The sequence below is a fragment of the Narcine bancroftii genome, chromosome 3 (assembly GCF_036971445.1).
Source record: "Narcine bancroftii isolate sNarBan1 chromosome 3, sNarBan1.hap1, whole genome shotgun sequence".
In the NCBI taxonomy this organism is placed as follows: Eukaryota; Metazoa; Chordata; class Chondrichthyes; order Torpediniformes; family Narcinidae; genus Narcine; species Narcine bancroftii.
The window spans coordinates 132,105,765-132,126,753 of record NC_091471.1 but is presented as its reverse complement, the minus strand read 5'-3'; the positions used below and the strand labels follow the sequence as shown (position 1 = coordinate 132,126,753).

The 20,989-nt window shown below is 41.0% G+C and overlaps 1 long non-coding RNA gene across 1 annotated transcript in view; it reads left to right on the top strand.

The window, feature by feature from the left end:
• The window catches only part of LOC138757565 (uncharacterized), a 96,106-nt gene that overhangs the window by 9,262 nt on the left and 65,855 nt on the right, over window positions 1-20,989 (top strand). The gene's annotated exons all lie outside the window — the stretch shown is intronic.

Genomic DNA, 20,989 nt, shown 5'->3' with positions numbered 1-20,989 from the left:
GATCCAGATCCCCGAGGCCCTGACTGGGGGTGGTGAGAATGAGCCCAGTGGCTTGCAGGGAACCTGAGCCAACAGACCCTCTGTTCTGGTTGGTTCCTGTTGGAGACTGTCTCCTCCCTGCCATCTGGGTAATCCACATAGACTTACATGCTATTGATGTGACCCCCTTTCCACTAGGGGGTCGGTCTTGCTTCTCCTCATGTGCATCCTGAGAAGGACTGGAGATTGGGAGTGTAGTTCCCAGTGCCGACTTTTCGAATGTGAATAGGAGCTTGTGAGGAGTAGCGTTGGTCATGGTAAATAGTAGCAGCTGGATGGAATAGAGTGCCATAGGGAGGACTTCCTGCTCATGTGTGTCTGGATGGCCTTTTGTCTTCAGAGCCAGTTTGACAGCCTTCTAGACCGAGGCATTTTCCTTTTCAACCTGCCCATTCCCCTGGGAGTTGCAGCTAGTAGTCCTGCTGGATGCGATGCCCCTCACCAGCAGGTACTGGTGTAGCTGGACTCTCATAAAGGATGAGCCCCAGTCGCTATGAATATAGCTGGGATACTCGAACAGGGTGAAAATGGAGTCCAGGGCCTTTATCACTGACAAAGTGGACATGGAATGGTGAACGGGAAGCAGGAGTGCTCATCAGATAGAGAGGAAGAAGGTGTTCCTGTTCATGGAGAGGTCCCGTAAAATCGACACAGCATTTTGAAGGGCCTGGATGACTTGATCAGGTGCGACTTGCACTCTGTACAGACCTGGTAATTTCCCTGATGTCTTCCATGGAGTAGGGCAGATTTTGCGCACCTTAACAAAATGAGCCATGCAGGTGACCCCTGGATTGCAGAGCTCCTGATGCATAGACCACAGTTGGCCAGTGTGTGTAGAGGCACAGCTTCCTCTGGATAAGGCATCTGGAGGGTCATTAAGAGCTCCTGGCTGATAGGCAATCTCATAATTGTAGGTAGAGAGCTCAAACTTCCACCTAGCAATTTTGTCATTCTTGATTTTGCCCATCTTGACATAAATAAACATTAATGCGACCGAGCACCGGTCAGTGAGGAGCATAAATCTTCTACCAGCCAGGTAGTGTCTCCGGTGCCTTATGGCTTCTACAGTGGCTTGAGCCTCCTTTTCCACTGATGGGTTCCAGAGCTTGTGGCCTTGTAAAGTCTGCAAAAATAACCCAGGTCAGGGCTAAGTCCGAAGCACCGCTTTCCACTTGGAAAGGTACATTCCAAGTGGATGGTGGCTTTCGCAATGTGGTTCCAGAGGTAGTTAAAAGCCGTTTGGTCTTCACCCAAGAGGGGGAAATTAGTGGCTTTTAAGAGAGGGTGAACCTTATCAGCGTACTGGGCTTAATATGAGAAAAACCCCAGGCATCTCCTCAAAGCCTTTGTCGCCCTGGGGATGGGGAGCTCTATCAGTATCTTATCAGGATTGTGACCAATGATGACATTCTCCACCATGTTGCCAAGGATAGCCAGACATTTAGTCCTGAACACGCACTTGTTTGAGTGCATAAGTGAGGTTCAGGGCTTTTGCTACATGGAGAAAACTGCAGGTTGATGTCATGGTCTTCCAAGGTGTGGCCACAGATGGTGACATTAAAGGTAGGGGAAGGTAGCCTTTAACCCATACTCATCCACCATTCTGTCCAGCTGCCTTTGGAAGATAGAAACCCTGTTAGTAATACAGAAAGGGACGCTCCAGAATTGATAGATGACCGTTAGCCTCAAATGCTATATATGGATGGTCCTCGGAACGGATTGGCAGCTGGTGACAGGCAGCTTTCAGGTCGATGGTCGAATAGACCCGATACTGCGCAATATCATTCACTGTGTCCGAAATTCAAGAGATAGGGTATGCGTCCAGGAGTGTGTACCAATTAATAGTTTGACAATAGTCAATTACTAGCCTGGACTTGTTTTCTCCTTTTACCACGACCACTTGCGCTCTCCACAGGCTTGTTCTAAGTTCAATGATACTTTTATCGAGCAGGCATTGTGTCTCAGACTTTATAAAATCTTGGTCTGCTGTACTGTACCTCCTGCTCTTGGTAGCAATGGGTTTGCAGTCTAAGAACAGATTCAGGAAGGAAGGTAGCGCGTCAATATTCAGTTTGGAGCGGCTGCACGTGGGTTCTGATTTTAGTGGCTCTCCGTTCCGAACCATTACCGGGGAGAGGAGACCAAAGCCATGCTTTTAAGGTGACACAGGAAGTCCAGACCCAATAACACCGGAGCACACAATTCATCAAGTATATACAAGCAAAATTTACAGAATTCCCCCCGCCCTTCAAATGACAGATGTTGTTGAACACATGTGGAATGTGAATGAGATGCGAGGAATATGCTGTAATTGGAAGGATGCATCTTTAGATTGTATTTTTGCACAGACCGTGAGTCTATGAAGCTTTCAGTAGAGCCCATGTTGATTCGGCATTTAGTGGAATGTTTGTTTACCTTCACAGTCACTATGGATTTGCTGAGCTGGTGAGGTCTGTCCTGATCTAGGTTCCCGGAGACTCCATGCTCCTCACTTAAGTGGCCCCCACCGTCCTGGGTTGCCCTGCATAGGTAAGATGGCGTCAACCTCTTGGCTCTGCAAGTTGGCCACCCTCTTTCCTCCTCAGACGATAATGGTACAGAGTTTGAATTTGGGTCACGGCAAGATGGCTGCCGAGCCTTTTTGTGTCATTTCGTCACTGCCACCCTCCGACAGCATGTCGCAGAGCAAGTGGGTTCGGGTAAATTCGAGGCAGACAGCTTGGGGCTGGAATCGGATCCAGGAATGGTGAAGGCTGCAGACTTCCTTGGACTTCCCCTCACATGACAAACCCTGGCCCAATGCCCTTTCTTGCCACAGCTGGAACACACTGAGGCTTTTGCCAGGCAATAAGATCAAGGATACTGGCTATTGCCTCAGAAAAAGCACTCCCTAGCATGGGAAGCGGCAGCCTTTAGGGCAGGGGTAGCAGGAGCAGCTGGTCCTTGGAAGGGGTCACCTGGGTGAGCGAGCTCGCTGGCTTCGAGGTTGTTGTTATCGAGCTTGGCTGTTCCAGCAATTTAACCAGTTTGATGTGGCTAGCTAGGTCCGTCTTTCCCGTCTCGAACAGTCACTGCATCATGTATCTTGAGTGGACCCTCGCGGATAGAGTATCACAGATCTGTTCTTCCTCACGAATGCAGCTCAGAGCTTCTTCGTACCTGCACTCCTTGGCAAGCGTCCACAGATCCAGTAGGTAGTCATCGATAGTCTCTCTTGGCCACTGGTGACGTAGTGAGATTTGGTGCCTCGCTAGGACCTCGTTTTGTGACTTCAGGTACTTGGTATTCCACACCTCGATGGCAGCGTCATATGTAGAGTAGTCCCTGATGACTGCATACTTTTTAATTCCTACCCTGGAAACGAGTGAGGACCTCCTGAGTTCATCGGTGTGGAAGACATTTCTGGTCGTGTTCAGGTAGGCCTGGAAACAGTATAGCCAGTGTGTGAACTGCTCAGCTGCATCGAGGGACAGAGGGTGTATCAGTAACATACCTGGCTTGAGTAGTGCTTCCATCGTTTAGGGAATAAGCTAATAAAATTATAACATGAATAAAAGCTCTCATGACTGGAGGAAGAACAAATGCTTTTATTAGCTTATAACTATGGGTAGGATCTCACAGTTGTCTTCAGATGGGTTCTGAGTGTAAGCGGGAAACCAGGGTTATATGTGAGCAGATGGGGGCGGAACCAGGAGGTGGGGCCAGCCATCAGCACAGCACACTACCAGTGAATCCAAGTTCACTGCACTTTTATCTGACCATATCTCTCCAATTATTTGGCCTCTCAAATCTTAAATGATTAGTCTTATACAAAATCATTATCTTTAATGCCTGTTATATAGTCAGGACAATGTGAACTATTTTGTAACTACATAAGAATAAACCCTTCTCACTGTAGTACTGTTGTGCACCACTGTGGGGTGTATGTATAGGAGAGTGTGTGAACAGTTTTCCCGAGATGGTGGAAGGCATCAGTAAATAAAGTCTCTTCTGTTATTTGAATCTTGCATCTCTAAGTTATTTAAGAGGCCTCCCAAGTAACTCAGATGTAACATGGTGGCAGCGGTGTAAAAGAACAAGAATAAAGTCATACAATTACTGAAATACAAAGGGGAAGAAGAGAAAAAAAAATTACTGAAAACATGGCTGGAGCAACAGCACTTCACCCAGTGGTGGACTGGGAGGCTGAAGGCATTTTTGAATTGTTTAAAAGGTTTCAGCAGAAGTGCAATTTAGCATTCACAAGCAAAATGCAACAGCAGAGGAGGTCAGTTATATACTTCTCTGGAGAGGGGAGTGAGGTCTTGACTTATTTAATAGCTGGAAGTTTACAGAGTTGGAGAAAAATGACCCAGAGCAGATAAATGCAAAGTTTGCTTCTCACCTTGAACCCAGATCTAATAGAATTAAACATTATGATTATCAAGGCTTAATGCAAGAGACTGAGGAAACTATTGATAACTTCTTCACTAGACTAAAAATTGTTGCTGAAAAATGCAGATTTAAAGATAGAGAGGAAAGACTAGTTGATCAACTAATATGAGGGAGTTCCCATCCTGAAGTGCAAAAGTATCTTATAGGGAAGGATAGCTTGAAGCTGGCTGAAGCTATAGACACAACCAGAGCCTTCAAAGCCACGAGGATGCAAATTAAATCCTTCTCTATGCAGACCTACCCAAAGCAAAGAGAAGGAAGGGTTGATGCTATAAACAACACAATCAGAAAAGTGCAAATCCCCAAGACCTGCAGGAAATGCAGCAGACAACATCCTTCGATGACCGAAACAAATGCCCCACATACAGTTCTGAATGTAGAGCCTGTGGTAAAGCAAACCACTGGGCAAAGATGTGCAAGTTTGGTATGAAGAAAACAGTAATATCAGTGAAGAAAAATGACAAGAAGATCCACCACAAAAAAGAAACAACAATGAGGACTCTGACACCCAGATACTAGAATCCATACACCTTCATGAGATGTCGAATGAGATGAAAGAAGGAAGCAAGTTGCACTCAAGGATCCAAATAGAGGTGTTACAAGCCCAAAAGACCCCAAAACCCAGTAGCAATAGACATTCACCAAGACAAATGGCTTTCAAAACAAAAGTTATTTTTAATCAACTTCAAATGTGAAAATAGAATCAAACTTTAACAAAACTCTATATTTATACTATACTCTATACTAACCCAAATTACCCCCTTCTAATTCTAAACGCACATGTATGTAGTGTGTGTGTGTGTGTGTGTGTGTGTGTGTATTTAAGAAAAGTTCTTTGGTTCACAATTCAATCTCACTTCTCCTTCTTCCAAGTTCTCTAGTTGCAGGCAATCACCATACCGTGCACAGAATTTAACATGTATAAAGTTCACCAGGTGCTTGAAAAGTAAATGTTTACCGCTCAGGAAGGTTCTTGTAGGGTTTGCAGAGAGAAATATTTGTTGCTCCAGGATTTCCACAACTGAGGTACCACCACTAGTCACCTCAGGGTCTCGCTGATGAAACTTGCCCCATCAGGGTCTTCTAGATGGTAATCTCTTTCTTCAAGCTACCACAGAGTTCCATTCCTTCTACCATTTTAAGAGAAACATCAGACAGATAGCACTTCCAGCCATCTACTGCTCTGGAACTTGTTTTCATCAGTTTCAAACAGTTTTTCCTGTCTTGCACTTTTCAGTTGTCAGTGTCCCACACACTCAACTCTCTCGCTCTTCTAACTGAAACTCCAAAGAGAGCATATGACTCATGTCTTGCAAAACCCCCACCTTCTCCAGCAAACAACAGGAGTGACCTTTCTGTGCACTCTGGCAAAACCCTTGAAAAGAGCTTCCACTAGCCATCATGTCTCCAGTTCCAAACAATGGTCATTCATTTTATGACATCAGTTCAATTAACACCTACTTGTGAAAGGTGCTTACATTCTCCAAGAGATCTTCAATATTTCTTCAGTAATAAAATAAAATGTGTATGTGGCCTACTCTAAATCTTATAAATTCTCCCCAAATATTAATATTGTTACAGAGGACATTTAAAGAATGCACGTCATAGACAAAGTGACTGAGCTGACTGACTTGGTAAATTCCATAGTGGTCAAAGAAAACCAAAAGGGCCGCTTGAGAATATATCTAGACCCTAAAGACTTAAATCAAGCAATAAAAAGGGGTCACGACCAAACACTGACACTAGAAGACATCACAGAGGAACTTACAGGATCCAAAATCTTTAGCAAGCTAGATGCTAAGAATGGATACTGGAATGTGAAACTAGATGAGGAATCAACACGACTAACAATCTTCAGTACTCTATTTGGTCATTGCAAGTTTCTGCGACTACCTTTCAGCCTAAAGGTGAGGCATGACGTGTTCTAACAGAAAATCGATGAGACCTATAGAGGATGTAAAGGTCCTCTTGACATCACGGATGACATCTGGGTTTTTGGCAGAGATGGAGAAGCTCATGATCTTCATCTACATGAGACCGTGGAGAGAACAAGATGAGCTGGAATTAAATGTAATGCAGACAAATGCATTATAAAAGAGAAGGAATGCCAATTCTTCAGAATGGTGAACTCTCCTGAAGGGGTAAAGCCAACCCCAGAGAAGGATAAAGCCATTGCTGAGATGGAGCACCCAAAGGACAAAAAGGAACCCTGAAGTTTCCTTGGGTTGGTCCAATACATGAATTCCTTCATACTGCATATCAGACTACACAGCAAACATTAGAGAGTTGCTGAAGATGTAAAATTTCAGTGGTCACCATCACATCAGAGAAGTTTTGACCAGCTCAAAGAATATGCAGAGAAGTAGAGTTGAGATACTATGATAGAGGAAAAAGCCCTCACTCTGCAAGTAGATGCATCTAACAGAGGCCTTAGTGCAGCATTAGTACAAGAAGGAAAACCAATACCTTTTGCCTCAAAAGCACTAAAAACAGTGGAGACCAGATATGCCAATATTGAGAAAGAGGTGTTGGCGGTCAGATGCAAAAAAGTTTCACAAATTTCTGTATGAAAGAAAGTTTATAGTGGAAAGAGATCATTACCCACAGGAACACATCCAGAGAAAGAACCTAAACAAGGCACCAGCTAGACTGCAGAGATTACTTCTTGAACTACAATGCTATGACTTTGACTTAAAATACACACCAGTGCTTGTTGATACCTTGTCATGACTTACCCCCAATGAAAAATATGAAATGGAAGACATGAGAATCAAGATACATCATCATGTCAGTGTGACCAATAATAAATTAATCCAGATTAGAGAAGAAACCAGTAAGGATGAGGTGTTGCAAATGCTTTCTCAACAAGTAATACCAGGATGGCCAGAGAGGATAAAGCAGATACAGCCTTCAATATGTCTATCAGAGATGACATATCATTGGAGAATTGTGTTCTGCTGGCTGGATCAAGACTGATTATACCTGAAACAATGCAGAAAGAGATTCTCCAGAAAATGCATAAAGGTTACATGAAAATGGAGAAATTAAATTCAGAGTGAAGTCAGCTGTGTATATACGAAGACATTGAAAATATGGTGGCTACTTTCAAATATGCCAAAAATACAGAAACAACAAAAAGAGGAAATTAATTTCAACAGAAGTTACCTGCCAGACCATCCACACAGTGGGAGCACACCAAGGATCAAGAGTGGTATTTAATAGTAACCTGTTACTAAGTTTACGTTCGTCAAAAGGGTGAAAGACTTGAGAGTGTCAACTATCATTCAGAAATGAGAGCGCTCCTTTCTGAATAAGGAATACCTGAGCAAGTAATATGTGACAATGGTACACAGTTCATGACACAAGAATTCAGAAAGCTGGCTGCAGAGTATGGATTTGTCAGCACTAGATCACCCCCATACTACCCCAAAGGTCATGGGTTCATTGAAAGACAAGAGCAACTGCGAAATGCACACTAGTTAAGTGTTGCAAAACAAAAGAAGACCCATACATAACTTCTATCATTGCAAGCAGTTCTTTAAAGGGATGAATGAAGTCCCCTGCAGAACTTCTAAATGGCAGGAGATATAAAACAACTCTGCCAAGCAAAACATCCTCCAGAAGACCAGGAGAAACTAGAAGAAGACTGGCTGACACACAAGAAGAAAGATGCCAGCATTATTACAAACATGCCCAAACATTGCCAGAACTCTTGAGAGGGCAGCATGTGCATATTCAAGAGCTGATGTTGAAAACATGGACCCCAGCAAAAGTAATCAGAGAAGCTGAGACACCAAGATCATACATTGTCAAGAGAAACTCTGGCAATCAGCTGAGGAGGAACAGAATTCACATCTGGCCAACACAAGATGTGATGAAGCAGAAAGTTTTAATACCAGCAATCCCTGCAACACCAATATCAAGTGAAGGGACCACAACCACTAATATTGAAACATCAATGCAGCAGTTGTCAGGTGAAGCACAACAAGCTACATTACCTACATGTGTACCAGCAACACAGATCCCACCAGTCGCAGCCAAATCCATGAGATGGCGAGGCAACATATTGCCACCAGTGATATCGATAAAAATAGTTGTGTAAATAAGCTAGTGTACAAGTTCAGATACTTAAGTTGCACTGGAAATAAAATGATAAAGAACACTAATTTTTTTCTTTATCTTGAGAAGGAGGAATGTTATATAGTCAGGATAATGTGAATTATTTTGTAACCACATAAGAATACTCCCTTCTCACTGTAGTAACTGTAGTGCACCACTGGGGCATATATGTACATGAGGATGTGCGAACGGCTTTCCTGAGATTGTGGAAGGCATCAGTAAGTAAAATCTCTTCTATTATTTGAACATTGCATCTCTAAGTTATTTAAGACGCCTCCCAAGTAACTCAGAGACATAACACTGCCAACGTCAGGAATTCTGAGAATGGAACAATGCTGCTTTGAATCTGACCTCATTGGGGTAAAAGTCTTTCCATTTCTTGACTATTTCTATTTTTGTTTATTTTGTTTTGCCCCTCTCATTTGTTTTGCTTGATTCATTGATGACTGAATAGTTCTTGTTCAAACTGTGAACTCAAATTCAATTAATTTGTTTCCAATTTTCATCTTTTCTCCAATATGAAGTATCTCCACCACTTTCTATGCATCCCTTATTTCTTGATGCATATTCAGTTACATGCTCAATTACTCCCACAGCTGTCTTGAATATCATTTCTATTCTGCACTGTGCAAGATATCTAAGTGATTATCCCAGTTTCATCAGCTCCATTATATTTATTCTGGCAATTCCAATTTCCTTACCAGTGCTCTTTATTTGTTTTTCCCACTTCCTCACTATTCCATTCCACATGGTTAAGATTGCCCATAAATATCTTTCTTTTTCCCTCTTTCTATCTTCAGATCAGGCATATTGCAGATCCATCTTCTGTTTCTTGTCCCGTTAATTTCCCACTATCTTGTATACCATTCTTTTTGCTAATTAATTACTCAGGCTTCAACCTTAATTCCTTTTCTTTTTTTAATAGCTTATTTAAAATTTTTGACCATGTATGCAGTCAATTTCAATATTAAAAATTACAAGTACAAATGTAAATCCAGTGTTTACTCCATGATGGTTATGCACCAATCCCCATCCATCCACCCAAGAAAAAAGTCCAAAGAAATGAGTAGATATAAAAAAAAAACAAGAAAAGGAGAAAAAGATAAAGAAAGCAGAATGGATTGCTGAAAATTGCTCAACACTCAGAACAATCCAGGGATATGGAAGAATGATGTGCTACAAGGTGAGCAATGATCTTAAAGCAGACGAGGGACAGACTGATGTACTCACATTTTTTTCTTGTTATCTTTCAAGATATTGTATGAATTACAGGATAGAGATTGTGATTTTCAAAATGGCAATTGGAAAGAAATTTCAAGGTTTAAAATACAGTTATTATAGAATAATGGTATTTAAAAATAAGGGCTTAAAATTGATTTTTTTCTAAGTGTTGGTCTTTGTGAAGTAGTTTTATTTTATGTTGCATTGTTCTATGGCCATGATTATAGAGGATTTCATGGGGTAATGGTCTGGAGAACTGACCATTAACTGAATTTTATTTAAGTGGAAACCATATGCCCCCAAATTTAGTATAAACAACTTTCCCCAAAATAATAATGCCAGTTTTATGGCCACAAAAGCTTTTGGTAACAAATTTGCAAAGAACAGTTGGCCTGTAGAAGTGCTAGGAGTTGTCATCAGCTGTTTGTCTGAATGCAGCCTGGATGGAGTGATGTGGGACAGCTGATCTTTTAATCAGTGAGAAAACAACTGGCAGTTTAATAAAAGGAAATGTATACAAACAAGAGGTGTTTCAAAGTTCATAATGTTTGAGCTAACCTGAAGGACAGTTCAAATTTATTATCATCTGACTGTACATTTACACCCAGACAATACTGTGTTTCTCCATATACATAGCACATAATAATTCCATGTATACAGTAAAACCTGTGGTACCTGGCACCTATGGGGTCTGTAGATGCCCTCCCAGAATTCCATGCAGCAAAGAAAGGGCTGCATGTCCAGCTGCATGCATGGAGCATTCATGGAGGGGTTTCTCTGCTACATGGCATTCTGGGAAGTCAGGTCCCCCACAGTCTTTATAAATGGTGCACTATAGAGCTACCAATTTTCCCATGCTGCTTAAAAATTGTCCACTATTGCTATTTATTTCTTCTCTCTCTCGCTCTCTCTCCCCAGCTGCAGCCTTCCTACAGCCAAGTTTATACCTTCATTTTAATCTTCCTTCATGTTCCTGTACTCACGCAGAAGCTTGGGTCATTTAAATCCCACGTGTTTCACACTTGCCTGATTTCAGTGCTAGCATCTGCAAACACTAGGGGTTGAGGCTGTCAATCACTGGGATGAGATGACGTCATTTGGTGCTGGCATTGAGCTGATTTTGCTTTCACATTAGACATTTTAAAGGCCGATTGGCGGTTAATTTTTGGGATCACTTGCAAGTGTGAAAGAGGCTAAATTTTGTTATGAACTAACAAAAGAACAGCAATGGAAAATTCACCAGAGAATGCTAAATTCAAAATAATAATTTTTATTGAACTATTAATAACATTTCTGACTTAATTCTAAACTCAACCCCAGTATGAGCAAAAGCAAAATGTGTTGGCCAAATCCCAAACCATTACACTTTACGCATAATTCTGGTCAGTTTTAAATTTCAGCATCAAGCATCTTGTATTGAATTTGAAGATTTTTAAATTGCAGTTCAGAAGTAATTATCAAGCATTTTGAAACACCATGTCGTAAGACCTTTTTAACATGCTAAAAAACATAATTTAGGGACGTAACATGATAACATAGAGTTAGGTCGAAGGAATCTGGCTTTCCCGGAGAAAAGGTTTGAAAAAAAGGGGAAAAAGTGACGAGACTTATAATTAAATATTTAAAAACTATTTACAGACAGACAGGCAACAATCTACTAATGTTGCCAAAAAAAGATAAAAACGTTGCTGGCCAGTCTGGAACACAACAAAAGAAACAGCAAGATCAACAAGAAAGGCCTACCTTGAAGATGGAACCAGGAACTATGCCAAACTCTTCTACCAGGCAACTAAGAGCTCCAAAGGTGGATGTGCATGGAACTGTAGCCTTGACGGAGTCGGAGTAATGGAGAGACAAAGAAATTGTAGTTGATTCACTGCATGTGTGACTTATCACGCATGCACAGTGCATGACAACGTGAAGGAATCATGGAGGAAGGTGATATATTTGAAATATTACCTTTCCAAGATGCTTTTTCAGTGGAGGCCAACAATGAAGATGGACAAGAAGAAGAACAGAGACAAGTAGAAGAAGAGGCAAAGGCAGCATTGGTTCTTGAAGCAGATACTAAACCTAGAATGCCTTTCAATATCCATAAGCTGAGTACAGAAACTTTGATAATTGAGAGAGAGTTCAAGCAAGCAAAAATAGATACTAAAAAAATGTTAAAATTTATGACATCGCTAATACCTTTCAAAAAAGATTTGATGAAGTGAAAGACAGAGTTAAGAGTAAAGAATTTGAGGTGCAGATGGTCCAAGATAGAAAAGATAAGATGGAAAATTCAAACAGACACAATAACTCTTGTCAATAAACAATTATGTGAAAAAGTGGACTCTAGAAAATTTCAGCAGAAGAAATAATATTAAAATTGTTGGGCTTCAAGAATGTGATGAAGGGGACAATATGACAAATTTTTTGCAATGTTGGATTCCAGATATATTTGGTCAAGGTCAGTTTCAATGGGATATAGAGATAGAAAGAGTGCACAGATCCTTAAGACCACAACCATCACCTGACCAGAAGCTGTAACCTATTCTGGTGAAGTTTCTTCATTATCAAATGAGAGAAAAAAATTCTTGAATTAGCAGCAAGATGCTATCCTGATATTAGTTTTGAATTTTTGAAGAAAAGAAAATAATTCAATTTTGTGAAGAATATTTTGTAGAAAAAAGGATATCACTTTATCTTGCGCTATCCAGCAACTCTGAAGATCTTTGTACAAGGTGGAGTGAATAATTTTTTTTACAGATCCTGAAGCTGCGGAAGAGTATGCAGATGTTTTACTGGATATTCATCGAGAAGTTGAATAGAGGGCTGCCCAACAAGCAGAAGTTTGAAGAATTCTTGAAATATAGTAAAATTGATTAATCCTGTCTTAAATATTTAACTTGATGTTAAATAGATATCTGGGGAGCCAGAGAAAAATGCTCTGGCTTTTGCAGATTCATGTGGATGTTAGTGGCTTTGGCTATTACCTGTTAAGTGGAGTGGAGGAGGTAGTGTTGTTGTATATTATAGTGACAACACTGAAGGGGGGGGGGGGGAATCACTTATTTTGTTCTATATTCATATCTTTTTCTTTTCTTAATTTCTTTTAGATCTGGATATTTTAGAGAAAAATACTTTTATACTAGATTAATAAAAGAATTGAAGACTCAAGGAGTTTAGAAGTGGTCAGTGAAGGGAAGAAGTTTTATATGGATGAGAAAAGTATATTATGAATAAGTATAAAAATGTACTAACTTTTAATATGAATGGGCTCCATCATCCAGTGAAGATGGGAAAAAAACTAATACATATAAAGAAAATTAAAGTAGACATAGCTTTTTTTGCAGGAAACTCTCTTAATTGAAAAAGAGCATCAGAAATTAAAAAGGGATTGGATAGGTTATGTTGCAGTTTCTTCATTTAATTCAAAGACGTGAGAGGTAGCTATTTTATTAAATAAAACACTTCCTGCTAAAATACAAAATGTAATAACAGATCTTTCAGGTAGGTATGTTATGATTAATTATCAAATTCATTGAGAATATTAGAGATTATTTAATATATATGCACCAAATATTGATGATAAATTTTTACAAGAAACCTTTTTGAATTTAGCAAAGGCTAATGAGAATATCTAAATAGGAGGAGACTTCAATTATTGTTTAGATCCAATATTGGACAGACCAACGAGAGCTGTAGTAAGGATGAAAGTTGCTAAAGCTACATCATCATTAATGAAAGATCTAAATTTGGTAGATGTTTGTAAAAGCTTTTATCCAAGAGAGAGGGATTATTCTTTTTATTCGGCTAGACATGATTCTTATTCTAGAATTGATTTATTTTTATTAGCAGCACAACTTCAAGGTAGAATGCAACAAGCAGGATATAAGCCAAGAATTTTATTGGATCATTCTCCTTTTGTGTTGGCCCCCTCCACGTCCTCCCCCTCCACGTCCTCCCCCTCAAAAGATGCTCACAAACTCAAGCTAGCATGCTGGAACATCAGAACCATGCTAGACAAGGCTGACAGCCACTGACCTGAACGTCGGTCTGCCCTCATCGCACATGAACTCCTCAGACTTGACATCGACATAGCCGCTCTCAGTGAAGTCCGCCTGGAAGATGTAGGCAGCCTCCAAGAACGCGGCGTGGGCTACACACTCTACTGGTCTGGCAAGCCTTCGGATGAACGACGCCTATCTGGTGAAGGCTTCATGGTCAAGAGCTTCATTGCCTCCAAACTCGAAAACCTTCCGACAGGCCTCTCGGACCGAATCATGTCCATGCGACTCCCCCTTCAAAACAAGCGTCGCATCACCCTCATCAGTGTCTATCCTCCAACCCTCCAGGCGGAACCAGCAGAAAAGGACAAGTTCTACACCGACCTGCGCAACCTCATCCAACGCACCCCTACAGCCGACAAGGTTGTCATCCTGGGTGACTTCAACGCTCGTGTCGGCAAAGACTCAGAAACCTGGCCAGGAATCCTGGGCAAGCATGGCGTCGGCAAGTGCAATGACAATGGGCGCCTCCTGTTGGAGCTCTGCGCAGAACAGCGGCTTGTCATTACAAACACCCTTTTTCAGCAGAGGGACAGCCTTAAGACCACCTGGATGCATCCCCGATCCAAACACTGGCACCTCCTGGACTACATCCTGGTGCGAGAAAGTGAGAAACGAGATGTGCTCCACACCAGGGTCATGCCTAGCGCGGAATGCCCCACTGACCACCGGCTGGTTCGCTGCAAGCTCAACCTTCACTTCAAGCCAAAGCCCAGGAACAGTAAAGCCCCCAGAAAGAGGTTCAATGTTGGAAACCTGCAGTCAGACGAAGCGAGAGGAAACTTCCAGGCAAACCTCAAAGCAAAGCTCGACGATGCAACCCGCCTCACGGACCCGTCCCCTGAAACCCTCTGGGATCAGTTGAAGACTACCATACTGCCATCCACTGAAGAGGTACTGGGCTTCTCCTCCAGGAAAAACAAGGACTGGTTTGACGAAAACAGCCAGGAAATCCAGGAGCTGCTGGCAAAGAAGCGAGCTGCCCACCAGGCTCACCTTACAAAGCCGTCCTGTCCAGAGAAGAAACAAGCCTTCCGTCGCGCATGCAGCCATCTTCAGCGCAAACTCCGGGAGATCCAAAATGAGTGGTGGACTAGCCTCGCCTAACGAACCCGCGGACATTGGCGACTTCAGGGGTTTCTATGAGGCTCTAAAGGCTGTGTACTGCCCCTCACCCCAAGTCCAAAGCCCGCTGCGCAGCTCAGACGGCAAAGTCCTCCTCAGCGACAAGATCTCCATCCTCAACCGATGGTCAGAACACTTCCAATCTCTTTACAGTGCCAACCGCTCAGTCCAAGATTCCGCCCTGCTCCAGCTCCCTCAACAGCCCCTGGATGAGGTCCTCACCCTGGATGAGACATATAAGGCAATCGAACAACTGAAAAGTGGCAAAGCAGCAGGTATGGATGGAATCCCCCCAGAGGTCTGGAAGGCTGGCGGCAAAACTCTGCATGCCAAACTGCATGAGTTTTTCAAGCTTTGTTGGGACCAAGGAAAACTGCCTCAGGATCTTCGTGATGCCACCATCATCACCCTGTACAAAAACAAAGGCGAGAAATCAGACTGCTCAAACTACAGGGGAATCACGTTGCTCTCCATTGCAGGCAAAATCTTCGCTAGGATTCTACTAAATAGAATAATACCTAGTGTCGCCGAGAATATTCTCCCAGAATCACAGTGCAGCTTTCGCGCAAACAGAGGAACTACTGACATGGTCTTTGCCTTCAGACAGCTCCAAGAAAAGTGCAGAGAACAAAACAAAGGACTCTACATCACCTTTGTTGACCTCACCAAAGCCTTCGACACCGTGAGCCGGAAAGGGCTTTGGCAAATACTAGAGCGCATCGGATGTCCCCCAAAGTTCCTCAACATGATTATCCAACTGCACGAAAACCAACAAGGTCGGGTCAGATACAGCAATGAGCTCTCTGAACCCTTCTCCATTAACAATGGCGTGAAGCAAGGCTGCGTTCTCGCACCAACCCTCTTTTCAATCTTCTTCAGCATGATGCTGAACCAAGCCATGAAAGACCCCAACAACGAAGACGCTGTTTACATCCGGTACCGCACGGATGGCAGTCTCTTCAATCTGAGGCGCCTGCAAGCTCACACCAAGACACAAGAGAAACATGTCCGTGAACTACTCTTTGCAGACGATGCCGCTTTAGTTGCCCATTCAGAGCCAGCTCTTCAGCGCTTGACGTCCTGCTTTGCGGAAACTGCCAAAATGTTTAGCCTGGAAGTCAGCCTGAAGAAAACTGAGGTCCTCCATCAGCCAGCTCCACACCATGACTACCAGCCCCCCCACATCTCCATCGGGCACACAAAACTCAAAACGGTCAACCAGTTTACCTATCTCGGCTGCACCATTTCATCAGATGCAAGGATCGACAATGAGATAGACAACAGACTCGCCAAGGCAAATAGCGCCTTTGGAAGACTACACAAAAGAGTCTGGAAAAACAACCAACTGAAAAACCTCACAAAGATAAGCGTATACAGAGCCATTGTCATACCCACACTCCTGTTCGGCTCCGAATCATGGGTCCTCTACCAGCATCACCTACGGCTCCTAGAACGCTTCCACCAGCGTTGTCTCCGCTCCATCCTCAACATCCATTGGTGCGCTTTCATCCCTAACGTCGAAATACTCGAGATGGCAGAGGTCGACAGCATCGAGTCCACGCTGCTGAAGATCCAGCTGCGCTGGATGGGTCACGTCTCCAGAATGGAGGACCATCGCCTTCCCAAGATCGTGTTATATGGTGAGCTCTCCACTGGGCACCGTGACAGAGGTGCACCAAAGAAAAGGTACAAGGACTGCCTAAAGAAATCTCTTGGTGCCTGCCACATTGACCACCGCCAGTGGGCTGATATCGCCTCAAACCGTGCATCTTGGCGCCTCACAGTTTGGCGGGCAGCAACCTCCTTTGAAGAAGACCGCAGAGCCCACCTCACTGACAAAAGGCAAAGGAGGAAAAACCCAACACCCAACCCCAACCAACCAGTTTTCCCCTGCAGCCGCTGCAACCGTGTCTGCCTGTCCCGCATCGGACTTGTCAGCCACAAACGAGCCTGCAGCTGACGTGGACTTTTACCCCCTCCATAAATCTTCGTCCGCGAAGCCAAGCCAAAGAAGAGAACAGTGATCGATAGGTAAAGTTCTGTTTATAGATGTAGATTTAATATTGTTATTAAAGAAGGATTTTTATGAATTTATTAGACGACAGATAAAAATTTTCTTTGAAACTAATTCTAATTTGATAATTAATAAGTATTTATGGAATGCAATGAAAGCAAGGTCAGATAATTACTTATACTTAAAATTTAAAAAGATTACATGAAAGAATTAGAACAGTTGGAGATCGAAATAATGAATTTTATATAAAGACAATCAAATGAGGATGAACAAAGGTCTCTTATCAATAAAAAAATCAATATAATTATTTACAGACAAAAGATGGAAAAATGATTGAGAACTAATCAGAAGCATTATGAGTTAGGTGAAAGAGCTCAAAGTCTTAGCATGGCAATTAAAGACAGCGAATTTCGAGAACAATTATAGCAACTAAAAATGATTCAAATTTAATTTCTAATAAACCTCAAGAAATTAATAATTTTAAACAATTTTACTTAAATTTATATAAATTTGAATCTTTGAAAGATGATAATAAAATAGATTTTTTAAATCTCAAGTTAATCTACCTAATTTAAATTTGAATGAACCAAGAGACTTAAATACATCTTTTACACTCTGGGAGAAGATGGATTTTTTTTTCCCTGAATTTTACAGAGTTTAAAGATTTATTAATTCCTCAGTTTATGGAAGTATTCACCCAGGCATTGCTGGAATCTTTTAAAACCACAATAATAATGAAAAAATCTTCATATAGACCAATATCTTTGTTAAATACAGATTATGAAATAATTGCAAAAATGTTAGCAAAGAGATTATCAAAATTTTTACCGAAATTAATAAATATGGACCAAACTGGATTTGTTAAAAATAGAGTATCTGCTGACAACATGACTAGATTGATGAGTATAATTAATTTACCACAGAAAATATAATTTAAGTGTAGCAGCTGCGTTAGATGCAGAAAAGGCTTTAAATAGATGAGGATGGGATTTTTTTAATTTAAAGTATTTGCTAAATGTGGACTAGGACAGATGTTTATTAATTGGATTAAAGCCTTAGACTAAGAGCTAAAGTGGTGACAAATGGGCAAATTTCTGATTTTTTTTCAATTAACTAGATATAGTAGACAAAGGATCAGCAGCTTTATTTATTTTGGCAATTGGCACTTTGGTGGAATTGATTAGATCTGATTTAGAAATAAAAGGATTTGGAGTTGCTAGAGAAGAACATGATTTATTTGCAGACAATATGATAATATATTTGACACAACCAGAAACTTCATTATACAAATTATATTTAAGATTGAAAGAATATGGATTAGTATCTGGTTATAAAGTAAATTGGAACAAAAGTGAAATTATGCCTCTTACTTGAGGTGATTATACACAATGTATAAGATATACTCAATTTAAGTGGCCTATAAATGGAATAAACTATTAAGGAATAAAAATAGATAATAATTTTAAAAATATATTTAAATTAAATTATAATTCTTTGCTTAAGATAAAAGATGAAGATTTTAAAATATGGATGGAATCACCTACAACTTTATTAGGTAGATAATTTTTTAATATTAATATTTTTCCTAGGATACAATACCTTTTTCCAAACATTGGCAGTACCTATTCCACAGAATTTTTTTCAGAATTAAATAGGTATGTAAGTAAATTTATTTGGAATGGTAAAATGGCTAGAGTCTCATTAGAAAAATTGACTTGGAAATTTGAATTAGGAGGTTTGCAGCTTCCAAATTAAAAAAAAAATTACTATAATGCAGCACATTTAAGATTTTTGTCTTTTTTTGAGGAAGGATAAAATCCAACATGGATTAAGATAGAGATGGATAAAATGTGGATTAAGATAGAGATGGATGGTGAGCCAATACCAGAAAAGATTAATCATAGCACATTCATCACTGAGGTATATGTCTGTCTTGCCAGTTTCCAACCAGATCGCATCAATAGCAACTTCTTCAGTTTCTGGTAACCCCCTTTCCCTGTTCTCCCCCTTTTTTCTTCCCTGCCCATGCTTTCTTTCATTCCTCTGATTTATTTACCTCTCTTTCCCCTGCTCATCACTACACCTTCTTTCCTCAAGATTCCCAACTCATTCCGTTCCTTCCTTCTATCAGACCATCTGTTTCAGCTCAATGACCCTTCTTTGAACATTCCTACTCCTTCCTTTCTTCATCCTACCAGCAGCATTCACATATCACCTGTAGCATGTACTTCCCCCCTCCAACCTGCCAACTGCTTCAAATTTAGACTTTTCCCCTTTTACACAGCACTTTGTATTGAGTCTTTTTTAACTAAGGTTATCACTATACATTTCCTGGCCACAGCCAAGGTAACTTTTGTAAATAGAATTTGGTATTTGGACAGTATGAAACTGCAACTCTGAAAGGAGACATTAGCCATTCACCACATTTATTATAACAAGTACATGCTTTTTTTTAGAACCATAGAACATTACAGCACAGAAACAAGGCACTTTGGCTCTTCTAGTCTGTGCCAAACTATTATTCTGCCTTGTCCCATTGACCTGCACCCAGTCCATAGTTGTACATACCTTCCCATCCATTCACCTATCAAAATTCTTAAATGTTAAAACTGAGCCCACATTCACCACTTCAGCTGGTAGCGCATTCTATTACTTGTGTGAAGAAGTTCCCTCTAAACCTTTCCCCTTTCACCCTTAACCCATGTTCTCTTGTTTGTATCTCACCTACCTACCCTACATTTACTCTGTATACTAATAATTTTAAATACCTCCATCAAATCTCCCCTCATTCTTCTATGCTCCAGGGAATAAAGCCCTAACTTGTTTAATCTTCCTTGTAACTCAATAGTTAATCTTCTCTACACTCTTTCTAGCTTATTGCTATCTTTCCTGTAATTGGGTAACCAAAACTGCACACAATACTCCAAATTTGGCCTCACTAATGTCTTGTACAACATCCCAACTCCTATACTCAATACTTCGATTTTGATTGTTTTTTTTTAAATTATATAATTGCACTGCTGTTACTTGCGACATAGCAGTCTACATTTAAATGTTGTCTTTCATAAATTCAAGAGTCTCAAAGTAACTTGCAATCATTAGAAATTTTATGGAAATGTCATCACCTGATTGCACATAGCAGTCTCCAACAAACTGAAATTATGACAAGATAAATTATTGATTAAGGATAAATATTAATCCATGCTTTAGGGATGATTTAAAATCAACTGTCATTCTGCAATAAAAGCAGAAAATTCTTGCAATTCTCATTGGAATCAGACAATTACTGTGAAGAGAGAACAGTTGACATTTCAAGTTAATGATGAGTCCACTCATCCCTTCCCAGTAATCACCCCCTTGGCACCTTCCCCTGCAGCCACAGTAAGTGCAGCATTTGCACCCAAACCTTCTCCCTCACCACCATTTGAAACTTCAAGCAGTTCTTCCAAGTGAAGCAGCACTTCACTTGTCTATACATGGGGTCATCTACTGCATCCAGATAACTGCCTGTTCCTCTTCAAGGGATATGTAACTGACAGAACAGATCTTAACACCAGAAATTTCTCAGCACAGCATTGTGGTTGAAAAAATACAACTCAGAGCAATAGTGTGTGCCCTGTTGAATAGCTTTTTCCCATTGGAATATTCTACCTGACTTTTTTCCAGGGCTTTCATTGACCTGAGCATTGTTAGCCCACCATAAAACTGCAAATTGCATCAAAAAATGTGTTGCTGAGGAGTCACGTGATGGAGTAGTGGCCGGACGGTGAACTCCAGCCCTCTCCAGAAAAGTCGGGAAAAACAAGAGAAAATACAAAGGCACAGAAATACAAGTTAAAGAAAAGTGAGTATAAAGGTGGAAAGAAGATGGAGACAAAAGGAGAAAAATCAAAATCAACGGAAAGAAGAGAGGAAGAGAAGACAACGGAGGAAAAAGGTGAAGGCCTTACCTGTCCGAAGAGGCCCGCTGTGGAGAGAGGACCCC